General features: G+C 46.1%; 1 protein-coding gene across 4 annotated transcripts in view; it reads right to left on the minus strand.

Annotated features, from left to right (window-relative positions):
• The window catches only part of CAMTA1 (calmodulin binding transcription activator 1), a 248,199-nt gene that overhangs the window by 171,273 nt on the left and 64,054 nt on the right, over positions 1 to 12,872 (minus strand). The gene's annotated exons all lie outside the window — the stretch shown is intronic.

Consider the following 12,872-nt stretch of genomic DNA (forward strand, 5'->3'; position numbering starts at 1 on the left):
GGGCTGGAGAGGGGACAGTGCTGCTCAACAGCCACCACCAGCTCGCTCTGTCCAGGCAAAAACATCATTTGCAATATTGCAATTCAATTAAAAATGCTGATTTGCCTTGGACTCCATCGATTGCTGGGACTCCATTGATTCCTGATTAATAGCAACTATGTACATAAATCTGGATTAACTTGGAAACCAGAGATGCTCTAACTGTCCCAGAAGCTGGGCTGATTGGGCTGCCCCTCCTAAGCCCACAGCCAGGACCATCAGCTCTTTGTAGAGCTGAAGCTTAGGACTGAGCCAGCTGTTGAGGTCAGCTTTAAAATGGGGCAACACAAGCAACCCCAGCCCTGTCCAGGCAAAGTGAGCACTCCCAGGGAAGGAGGGCAGAGCTCACTGTGCATCCTCCAAATGGGCTCTCAAGTGTTGGCACTGACCAAGCCTGAGCTCTCTTCAACAGCCACTGCTGGAATGCCCTGCAGCAGCCTGTTCCCAGCCCTTCCTCTCTTTCAAATGAACCTCACAAATATAATCTGTTTATTTATATCAATTTAGTCCCATCAATTAATGATGACAAGGCAATTAACTAGAATGCCAGACAGTAAAAAATAACCACATAATGCCTTCTTTAGAGGAAATCTATTATGTAATTCTAATCGGTCTTCATTAACACAAAGTATTCCAGTAAAAGGTAGTAATCTAGTTATAGTCTGTGAAATATGAAGATCCACAAAGCAATTTTTCAGAATTAAGGGTATTTTTTTAGTCAATGAGAAGAAAACCTGTCTGCATTTTTCCTGCAAAAAACTTTTTTGCAAAAAACTACACAACTCCATAACATAAGGTGCTGAGCAGGGTGTGAAGTATCACCAAAGAGGAACTAAATTTTATTCATCACCTCCCTTCCCCACAGTGTTTGGGGTCTGGATCAAGCTGAGAGCATGGCTGCACCCATTTCTTCCATCCCCCATCCAGCACTCACTGCACAGGTGCTGGCACCAGAGAAAGGAGTCTCAAACCATCAACTGTAGTGGTTTTCAAACAGCCTGACAAGCAGGTATTGTGCTGATTAGTGTTCAAATCAGTGTTCACTGATCTGTTCAGATGATACCCCACTCATCCTAGGCATGAGCTTCTCCTTCACACACTGGCTCCACAGCTGCCATGAGTGACAGGAGAATGGCACAGCATGACCTGACCTGGCTCACTCTTACCTCATGGACTGAGCAAGTCACTTGTGCACAGAACAAAGACAATATATTTGGTTCAGTATTTCATATGAAGCACTTCAGAATAACCAGTGTTTTAATGGTACTAACCTAATTTATCAATTGTATATATTAAAGATTCCATTTTTAGGGAAAATGAGATGAAAAACATGAGTCCACAAAACAGCTTCACATGGAAATACACATTTTCTAATTTTAAGCCTTATTCCCCTTCAAACTTATTAATAAACTAGTAGTTGATAAGCGAGAATTAACCCCAAATATAGAAAATCCTGCAAACAAAGAACACAGACAAATATAAAAGTAGTCAACCGCTTCTCCAAAACATTCCCAAGCTGTTAAGTACTCTCGACTCAAAATTTCTAATGAAGCAGCTTAAAAATCCCAAATTCCTACAGGAATGTGTTTACAATACAAACTCAATTATTGTCTTATTCTGATGCTTATCTTTTCTCACACCCTCTCAGCTCATCCTACTTTGGAATTTAATTACATTCCAGTATTTTTAGTTCAGATGAAATTACACATTTTCAGATTAATTTAGCCTAAACCAACTCTTGTTAACAGCCAATCCTTTTTCTATCATGCCCTAATTTGTGACCCTCCAATTCAGCATGAACTGCTCTTTTAAACCTTGTGTCACCCCACCATAAAGCCACACTCGCTGTCCCCAAACCCAGCACAGCGCCCAGCATCGCTGGGTCAAAGTTTGCCCAATTTCCTTTGATCAAAACCCTCCTTTTCCTCTTACATCCTTTATTTTCTGAGCTGGGTTGACAGAGAACAGCCAAGGGGTGACTGTTCCCTACACACTGGTGCAGGGAAGGCGTGACCTTTCGTGATTAGTTAAAATCCAAGGACGATGTTCTCACAAGGACATTTCAGCTCAGCTGCCACAGGAGAAGCACAAGATGGGAACACGGGCCTGAAGCAGGCCCAGCACTCAGCTTCCCCCAAACCAAATCCCAGGACATGAAGCATTCCCTGATGGACACTGATGCTTCCCACAGAAGGCCCTGCCAGCACCGTGCTGGGAATCCCGGCCTCTCCCAGGCTGCCTGGAATGCAAGCACGGCCTCCACAGCTTTCCTCTCACCTCCCTCCCACCAGTTGTGATCTTATGCAACTGTCAAATCCTTGGCATGTTTGAAACCTACTTGTTCAGGTGCCAAGTGGAGACTCATCTAGTCCCTGCAACGAGTCAGATGCTGCGATTGTGCTAATGCCATGCAAGACTTCCACCTTCCAGAACTTCACTGTCATATTTTCTGAAAAATCCCTTCGCCAGGATTTCTTCTCCTGGGAAGCTGAGAAGCCTCAGAAAAGAATGAAAACAGTAATTATCTGATTGCTTCTCCTGTGTTTGCTGCTTTGGAATGTGGTCTGGAGATCGTTTACCAACAGGTGCATGTTTGATTGGTTTCAGGTGAATTGTTTTTACTTAATGACCAATCACCATCAGCTGTGTCGGACTCTGAGGAGTCAGTCATGAGTTTTTATTATCATTCTTGTTAAGCCTTCTGTCTGTATTCTTTCTCTTTCTTTAGTATAGTTTTAGTATAGCATTCTTTAATATAATATAAGTATCATAAAATAATAAATCAGCCTTCTGAGAAGGCATGGAGTCCGATTCTCATCTCTCACCTCGTCCTGGGGACCCTCACAAACTCAACACTTCACCAAATTTTTAATATTGGCAAGAAACTTGGATTAAATGTTAGCTCCCTTATGAACTACATAACCTGAAGAAAAAAACCCAAACCCTACTCATTTGATCTTTTTCATACATTACCTAGAGTGCCCTCACGTCCTTCCTAAGGGCAGAACCCCTCTCTAACCACTGCCCACTGTGGCATATCAAAACTACAACAGTGGGACTGTGGTTTCCCACCTGCACATGCCTCTGGCTGTGACCAAATACTATCTCAGCCAATACCAGGGATTTTGGTAAAGGCAGGTGAGCAGACTAAAGGAAGCCATAATAAATATAACAGTCCCTCCAGATCTGGGATCTGTGCAGGATTAGAAGTGACTTTTTTATAAATTTAAGGAGTTGAGGAGATGAGAGCAAGGACTGAAGAGGAAAAGAAACCAGACAAGAGGAGCAGTTAGAAAAGCCTGGGAGTAAAACCAGTGGGAGAAGAGGAGGCAGAGCAAGCACACAAAGCTGCGATTATAAAATCCTCCAAATCTTTCATATCCTAAATTTAAAGCAGAGCACAAAATACTGCCCTGCTCTTGGCTAGCACTGTTCTCAAAGGCCACAGTTTATCAAAAAAAGTTAGCTGCACAATTTAGCACTGGTTGGGCCTTCTAAAGCTGTTCTGGATCACAAATGCCACTGAGCAGGGAGACAGCTCCCCACCACATCACCACCAGTGTGACCATCCCTGAGGCATCTGCCTGAATATTGCAAAGTGGAATTAAGAAGCTGGACAGGGGAAGAGCCATGTTCCACCTTGGCACTGGGAGCTGGGACTGGGCACTACTTGGTGAACCCAATGTCACCTTGCACGTGGAGTATTTTCTTGGCAACTGGTCCAACAGTGTCACTTAGTTTTTGACAAATCCTGTTACGCAGCAAAGATTTGTATCAGAGCTTTAATTTAATTACAGTAAATAAACACAGCAACTTGAATGGTTTCATGAGTTACAAGCCCAGCTGAGGGTCAGGACCTGTAATCCTCCTGCAGTGCTGCTCCATGTGATATCCCAGGTAACGCACTGTTACAGCAGCCACTGCTTCCCAAGATCCAGACAAAGCCTTCAAAACAACTTGGGGTTACTGCCACAGAGACACAGCCCCAGCCCTGCACCCTCACTTCAGCTCCTGACTGTCCTGTGCTTCCAGGAGCAGCCCCATTGGTGCCCTGCAGTACTGGTGCCTCCAAAGCCCTTGCAATTGTGTGCAGGTCATGATTCCAGCCCATGCTGAGCTGCCATCCTGCTGTGAATGAGCTCTGTGAGGCTGCAGAGAGAGCTGATGGCACCCCAGAGAAACAGGTCAAACAGAGACTCTTGGACATGCTGCTAAAAGAGGTTTTGTCTCTCTTAAGGAAATGTGGAAAGGTTTCTGCAATTATCACTTTGCTTCCTTTGCTTGCAACTGTGTAAATCAACCCCTAACACCCTGTTTACTCACTGCAGCAGCATAAGAGCAGGGGGAAACACAGGAGCCCTTTAGCCAGAGAGAATTAAATAAAATAGTGGGAACATCCCACAAATACCAAAGTCAATTAATTCATTTGTTACGGGGCAAGAGTCCTGCATAATTTGTCCTCTGAGTAGTTTATTTTACCTAATTGCTTATCCAGCAAGAAGATCTCCCCTGCATGACCCATTTGCTGTGCAAGAGGCTCGACTGATGAGAAATAAATGGTCACCTTCCAGAGGGCACAGAGTGACAGCAGGGACACTCCATATGCTGCTCTGGTCCTCAGACCCACATCCAAGGAGAGGAATGCACCCATAACCTGACACTTCATAAGCTGGTGTCCAGGTTCTCCTGAGGAAACCAGGAGACCTCAGGTCCCCTTTCCAGGACTAGCAGGAGAAGGGAAGGCTGCAGATAAGGCACACCCCACTAAGGCTTTACTTCCACCCAGCTGCATCACTGCAACCCACAGCACTGTGTTCACCAGGACTCGCCTTTTACAACAGCACTTAAGGCAACACAACAATTCCAGTTGTGAGGGTGGAGCTCTTTGCCAGCCACATCACCCTCTCAGCTTCTCTACTAGAGTCAGACAGAGCAGAGGCAGAACCAAAAGATTTAATGACTCACTTGTACATCCCCTGTCTGTAAACATTGCTGGGGAACAGGTGGAGCAGAGCTGTCAGACTCACAGCCACCATCAGCTGGCCAAAAGATGGAACCAGGACAGATGTTATTGGTCTCATCAAAATTTTGTAAATTGAACAGTGAAATGGAACAGCCTTATTTATCTTAATTTAGTTTATCCTTGACATTTACAAAATAAATACAGGAATAATACTACGGGCACAATTCACTCTCACTGATGGCAGCAGGAATCACACGTGCTCTAACAAAGGACAGGGAGTGACACGGTTACTGTCAGCTGGAAGCAGAGCAGACGGTGCCAGAGGATCCCCAAGGGATCCACCAGTACCTCTCAGCTCAACACCTCCCTGCAGCACCAAGTACATCCTCACTGGACAGAGACAGGCAATGCTGAAAGGAGAAAGGATTGCAAGATGATGCTTGGAGATTGGCTGGGCAGTGCGTTTCGAGCCACCACCAAAGAGGCAACAGGATTTCTGTCAGGAAAGCTTCCAGCTCTCACATTCCACTGGGAGGCTTCTGATGAGCCTTTTACTGATGCCTCATCTCTCTCAGAATCAATAGCAAACAATAATCCCACGGCTAAGCATAAATCATGCTGCACAACTTGGCAAATCATCACGTGGGATGCCTCTGGACGAGGCCACTTCTTTATTTCCAGAAACAGCACCATTAATGGTTTCTGCCTGCCAAGCAACAAGATTCCCACTTCACAGCACTGGAAATCTTCATCCTGCACTGAGCCCAGCCACTGCCTCCACTTACTGCAGAGCAAGTGTGGGCAAAGCTCATCTCAGCTGGTGGGTGCTGGTGCTGGGGATGAGCCAGGGAGGCAGAGGGGCTGCAGAGGGGCAGATGCTCACCTGCCCTGACAGCAGTCCTGGGGCCACAAATCCACTCCTCACACCAGTCCCAACACACACCCAGCTGCCCAGGGCTGCAAAGAGGCTCCTAAAACCTCTTTTACTACTTGTCATCCTGGTGATGCCACTTGAGGTGCAGCAGCCTCGGGCAGCAGCCTGCACTGTGTGTTTACAGCAAACAAAGCTGCTGCAGCACGAGTCAGAAACTCAACGCTCTCACAAAGAGCAGCTCTGGAAAACCCCGACAGCACCTTCCCTCATGTCACTTCACATCCTGTCAGTAACTTACAGGAAACAAAACGGCCCATCAGAGTTATCCAAGGGTGTGAGGCTTTAGGTACAGCTGTAATTAAAACACAGACACCAACGCTGCGAAACAGCGCCATAAAGCAGATCATTTTACAGCTGGCTGGGCTCCCTCTGATGTACTTGAGAACCATTTTTAAGTGACATAAAGTTTAACATACCAGTACATCTGCCTACCCACCAGATTCTACACGGAATTTAAAATTTAATTATATTAAAGTATTGTTACAGTGCGCATAGCAAGAACGGCAACCAAGTGTAACTTGAGGAGAATCTTTGCCAGATTGTTGTGAATCTGTGTTTTCAGGACTAGGAAGAAAAAGAAGAAAAATTCAAACCTGAACACCTGTATCAGTGCTCTCAGCTTCATTATTGCTCACCCACCAACTGCTCCACATTTGGGCTGAGCAGAGTCACACACTTGTCCAGTGTTTCACTACAATGTCACTGCACACCTGCAGCACCTGTGCCTGCCAAGCAATTACCCCTCACACCACAGCAAAAGCAAAGCCTGCTCACTGCCTACACACACTTATTCAGCACCAAAAGGAAAACCTCAGTCTGCAGGCAGCTCCTCATCTTCCAACAACCACACCACAAACCAATCTGTCCTCTCCAGGCTGAGCAGCAGATCCTCTGGGATGCTTCCAGCTGCTCTGCACACACAGGCACAAACATCCTCCCCCCAGTTCCATGTTACCAGCACATGCTGGCTAACATTCCAGTGGGCAGCTTAAATAACACTGTGCTTGTCATATAACACACTGTCCCCATGATGAAATCAAAGCATCAACCCCCTGGCACGGGGCACCCTCTGCCCTGGGTTCAGGGGACCCAATCCCTGCCAGCCCAAGATGGTCATGGTGCCTTTGCTTCAGCCCTGCACTCCAACCTCAGGGCCAGGTTTCCTGGATGGAAAAATCCTTGTCAATAAATAAAAAGCCCAAATAAATACTTTATTTTTCATCAGTTGCTCTTTGCACCCATTAAGATGCAACAAGCAGTTGCTGGATGGTGTTTTTGACGCAGAGAATGTATTGGAGGAAACAAGAGAATATCATTAAGGGTCAATTAGGAGCAACTTAAAGGTCATTTTTGCATATCTTACCTCCTGGACAAAAGAAGGTTCTTCAGTGCCATATGAGAATATAAATTAAGTTGCAAAAGTCTTTAAAATGCGACAAAGACTCATTTTGTTGCCATTTAGAATGGCCTGAAGAACAAACAGCAGGTCTTCTGCCACTCTGCAGCCTGCACTATGACCCAGGAAAGGGCAGGTCCAAGGTGGTTCCACAGCAGCCATAAAGCCCTGTCCTTCATGACCCCCTTCAATAGGAAGCACAGAATGCTGGACAATATGGAATTGTCTGCCAGGTCTGGGTGTGACCATCAGAAGTCCAGCCCAACAGCTCTTCCAGCACACTCTTTGTTCTACCCAGGACAAGGGCAGCTCCTCACTGATCTGCCTCTCAGCCTGGGAACCCCCATCAGGCTCAGTACAGGGGGCTCACACACACCGAGCAGCCCCCTCAACCCTAAGATCCTCCCACATGGGATCAAGAACAGTCAGAGCCTGCCAAATACTCAATGTCAGCACTGTCCAAAGCCACATTGTCTTCCTTGGCCATACCCATTGACAGAAAAACCTACCAAGCCTTGCTGCAGGCAGATGGGTTTCCTGAATGATTTCACTGCTTTGTTATCAGATAATTGCTTTTTGTGACTATTCCATGTTTTCCAGAGTTCTCTCCTCCTCCAAGGGGCAATATTGCAGGACTCTTATGAGTCCACATAAAAAGGGGAAGGAGCCTTTGCACCCCAGCCCTATTTGCCTGCAAAGCCAGGCAGTGGGGGCAGGTGTTTGTGTGCATGGACCAGCTGTGGACCCACCATCTCTGATACATATCCTTCTAATATGTGGGAAAGCCCAAGGCTGGTGACTGTGCACAGGGGCTGCAGAGGGCTGGGAGAGCCAACCTTCAGCTTCTGTGCCAGGTGAATGAATCCACAACAGAAACACAGACCTCTAGCCTTGATTGTCCAAGTTGGCCAGTGACATCTGCTGTGATACAGCTCTTCTGAGCTGCCAGCTCAAAACAGAGGGAAACCAGCTCTCCCAGAGGACCAGCACACACCTGGCTGGATTTGCCATGGAAAGAATTTGGAAGGAATACTTGAAGAAAGTATTGCCTGAGTCAGGCCAGGCATCTGGATGGCTCCCAGCAACTCTGCCCTTAGGTCACTTTACAATCAACACAGTGAGCTGTTAAAAGAATTCATTATTGGTGTCTCAACACCCCCGGACCACAGCAGCTAAAAATCCATACGAACGAAGGGTTCTTAAAACCATCTGTGCACTGTTTATTCTCTGCAGGGACAATAAAGAGAAGGAAATACTGAAAGCAGCGAGAAGAAAGTGTTGAGAGTCATGAAATCTATAAAGTGTAAAGAGAGATGTGCCACATTTAGCAGGGATTATGTCAAGCAGCATCCTGAGCCAGGAGTGCTGACAGCACACACAGGCTGCCTTCCACAGAGGAAAATAGGTCGTGTGTGACCCCAAACATGCCAGCAGAGCTCCCAGCAGCACGAGCAGAAAACCCAAATTTCAGCACTGCCCACAGGCAAGGTTAATGGTCCTGGATCCTATGGAGAGTACGAGCCATATGAGAGAGCAGGACCTTTAAAACGTGCCTTGAAAGTCTAAACAAGGTCTCGAGAGGACTTTATTTTGCAACAAGCACAAGGGGAGAGGACAGAACTTTTGCCACCAATCACAGCTCTGGGCGGTTGTTTTTCCACAACCTCCAGCTCCCATGAGCTTCTCCTCCATGGGGAGCCCCTGTCTCATTTCCCAGCAGCCAGAACATCCTGGCAGCAGCATCCACCCATGCAGTGGGACAGCTCTCACATAGAGCACACTGGAAAGAAGGCTCGCAAGGTAATGGCCTAACGCAGTGAATTAATTCCAAAGCACAATTGTTTTCAATTTTCATTTAAACCCAACCTTACCTAATCTCACTTTAACGACATAGGAAATGGAAATTCCCTTAATAATGTAAGTTATGAATATTTATTACCCTATTTTTTACCTGAAAATGGAGTAATTCAATTAATTTTACTATTAATTATTTAATACAGAATTAATATACTGCAAGATCCTAACTTTTCTTTACGATGCTGCTGATATCCCAGATAGGGGATGTTCCTTATGCTGGACTGATGGGCAGGTAAGGCACAGGGTGTGCTTCCTGGGCAGGAATGGACACCTGGACAGGAGGTGGGGAGACTCCAGGGACTGCACCCACCCTGCTCTCACCATGGAGTAGGGCTGGTCTCTCCAGCAATGCCCGTGTCCTTTAAGGGACAGAAACACATCTGAACTGCATTCCCAGATGGAAAACTGACCTTGCAGCTTCTGAGCACAGCCAAGGCTTTTCCATTGCCTGGGGCACTATTTCACGTCACTTGTGAAATAGTGACGTCACCTCGGATCGCTCAAGAATATTTTTAAAATACTGTACAAATGCTAATGACAAAAGGCACCTGGAAACAGAGAAGCAAAGTATCTCCCTCTGGCAGAATGCTCCTGGACTCAGAAAATTGACTTTGTCATTGAAATTCCAAAGTAAATAACAATTAAGTTCTACTTGATATATAAATGTCAAGTAATTTTTTTTTTGTCATCGTGATTTGCATTTAAACTTGGAAATGTCAGCCACTTGGCCCTGCTGCATTAGCAGAACGCTTCCCCCGCCCCGCTGCCGGAACACCCGCTGCGGATTACCCGGCACATCATCAAGTAACCAAACACCATTCCAAGGCAGCCTCAAGGTCAAAGCTTGTGAGGTGTACTTGCTAATTTATGTTGATCAACTGGAGCGCTCAAAAGACTGTTGTAATAATGCTCCAGTATGTTTATATCAGTGAATTCAGTCAATTGGAGTCGTTCAACAAGAAGTTTTCAACAAGAAAAGAAAGTCGTTCAAAAGAAGTCGTTCAACAAAACATTCAAAACTGCAACATGGGATACCCTGTTTGGGAAAGAGAGTATCCCATGTTAACAAAACAAAACATTCAGATCTGCAAGCCTGGCTCCAAACCAGCTCATCCCTCATTGCCACGCTCTGCCTTAGCTCAGTGACCTGTGAGGCACCACAGCCCAGCCTGGCCTGACCCTCTGCAGCAGTTCACTGAGCTGGACAGCACCAAAACCTCATCACCAATACCAACCCTCTGCTCACACATCAAGGAACCAAACACCATTCCAAGGCAGCCTCAAGGTCAAAGCTTGTGAGGTGTACTTGCTAATTTATGTTGATCAACTGGAGCGCTCAAAAGACTGTTGTAATAATGCTCCAGTACATTTATATCCGTGTATTCAGGCAACTGGAGTCGTTCAATAGAAGTTTCAGAAAAAAGTCATTTTAGGGACCTTTTGCAAAGGTTTGTCATAGCTCCTTCAATGGCAAGAGGGCCTCCCCTCCATGTCCATGACTAAAGCAATATCCATCCATGCTGTAAACATGGGAAACTCTGTTTGGGAAAGAGATGAAAACATTCAGAACTGCAAGCCTGGCTCCAAACCAGCTCCAAACCAGCTCGTCCCTCATTGCCACACTCTGCCTTAGCTCAGTGACTTGTGAGGCACCACAGCCCAGCCTGGCCTGACCCTCTGCAGTAGTTCCTTCACTGAGCTGGACAGCACCAAAACCCCATCACCAATACCAACCCTCTGTCCACAGCTGCAGCAGCAGCAGCTCCCACAGGCAGCGTCCAGCCATGCCCGGAGCCCCCATGGCATCCATCCAGCAGTGACTCCTCACAGCACACTATACATCATCGTATTAGGAAACTCTGTGTGTGTCAGTGATGCAATTAATTTTTATTAATTTTGTGAGATGAAATTAGTAGCACCCACAGCAGCAAACAAAGAACGGGGAGTGTTCCAGTTCAGTGCCAAATCGATGTCATTAATTCTATAATACCGGGAGCCCTGATTGTAGCAACTCAGCATTTAAGTCTTCCAATTAATTTTTATATTAAAAAAAAATAGAAAACAAACTGAACAATTTCAGAAGGACCTTGAACTCCTGTCACAACTTTCCTTCTCCTGGGACATTCTTGCTTCCAAGTGTAAACACACAAGAGGAAGGCAAGGAAATGTGTTTGCTGTTCTCTGTGGAAAGAGTTGCAGACACAAGGAAATGTTCATCAGAAAATTATTTTCATGCATTGCCTTTAGCAAACCAAGCTCTTAAAATCAGAAGATGCTGCTACAAAAACATTTATAATCTCCTATCTTTAATGATACCATGTAGAGCCAGACTAATTAATGTGTTTTCTGACCCCTTAAAAGGTTTCTCTGGCAAAGGCTCAGCCAGAAACTGTTTTAAATTAATTCGGAAACTGGGATTACCAACCCAGAAAAAACTATTGCTAATATTAACTGAATTACCTGCTGTTCTGAAGCCAAGGAGAACCTCACAGCTGCTACCAGCAGGAAAGATCCATTCAGGGCCCTTCCACCACCATGGCAGCTCCAAGTCTTGGAGAACCACTGAGAAAGCAATTGGGTTTCCCACATCTCCTTCCCAGGTGCTACACGTTTTAATACAACAAGCAAATGCATTACTTACCAATGTCACAAAAATACACAGTCTTGGGGGGAGAAAGCCCACAAAAGTAAAACAACACAGGCTCTTTTGTTCCCATATTTCATGGAAAGCAGGTCCTATGTGCGCCCCACCTGCAGCTGCACTGCAGAGGTGCAGAGAAGCCTCCGCATCCATCCTCTCTTCAGCTGGGTGCTGTGGAACACCTGGAATCAATCTGTGCTATTTGTTAGGGTGGCACTGCTCCCTGTGCCCCACTGGGACTTCTGTCCCTGCTCATGGCAGCAGGAGGTGATGCCAAACCTGGAGCACGCTGCTCCGGGCGCCTGCGGCACCGGCCCCTGCAACGGATGATGCTGGGATGCAGGATGCTAGAATAGGCTTTTCTCTCACCTGTCCCAGCAGGCTCCTTCCAATGGCCCAGCCCTCTGCAATAGGAAAGGGATGATTGGGAAAAAGAAAAACAGCAAAAGCCCAGCAAGACCAGAAAGCAAGAGTCGTTCCCTGCGTTAGTGAGACGTATGGAGCCAGAACATAGCTGAAACAGCAGGAAAACATCCACAGCCAGAACTCCATGTCTGGGTTCCCAGGGGAGCAAGAAGTTAAACATTTATGGCAGCACGAAGAAGACATGACATTTACTGAATAATAAACTGCAAACATGTCTGTTAATGCAGCTTTTTGGGACCTCCTCACCATCAAACACTTAACCCCAGCAAGGGAAACACCAGAACGCAAACAAACCCCGTACCTGTCTGTGAACAGGCAGCACATGGTGGGGCTGGTGATTTTTTATTTATTTAGAGGCAAGGGAGCTCTGTCAAGATAAACAGCCCGCGACCTTGCTCAGAGACTTCAGATCTGCTCATCTGAAGGGATACAATTAAATCCTGAGCAATCGGGTTAAAACTTTAACCTGCCAAGACTGTAGCTGTTCCATTTTTAATCAATCTGATTTCATTCAATAAAATGCTCATTAAGGCAATTAATGAGAGTTTGGTGTCACAAGCCATCAGGCATGACTGGGAGTTTCCACTTGGTGGTCAAGGCATTGATCAGTGAGTCA

This window comes from Camarhynchus parvulus, chromosome 21, assembly GCF_901933205.1.
Source record: "Camarhynchus parvulus chromosome 21, STF_HiC, whole genome shotgun sequence".
In the NCBI taxonomy this organism is placed as follows: Eukaryota; Metazoa; Chordata; class Aves; order Passeriformes; family Thraupidae; genus Camarhynchus; species Camarhynchus parvulus.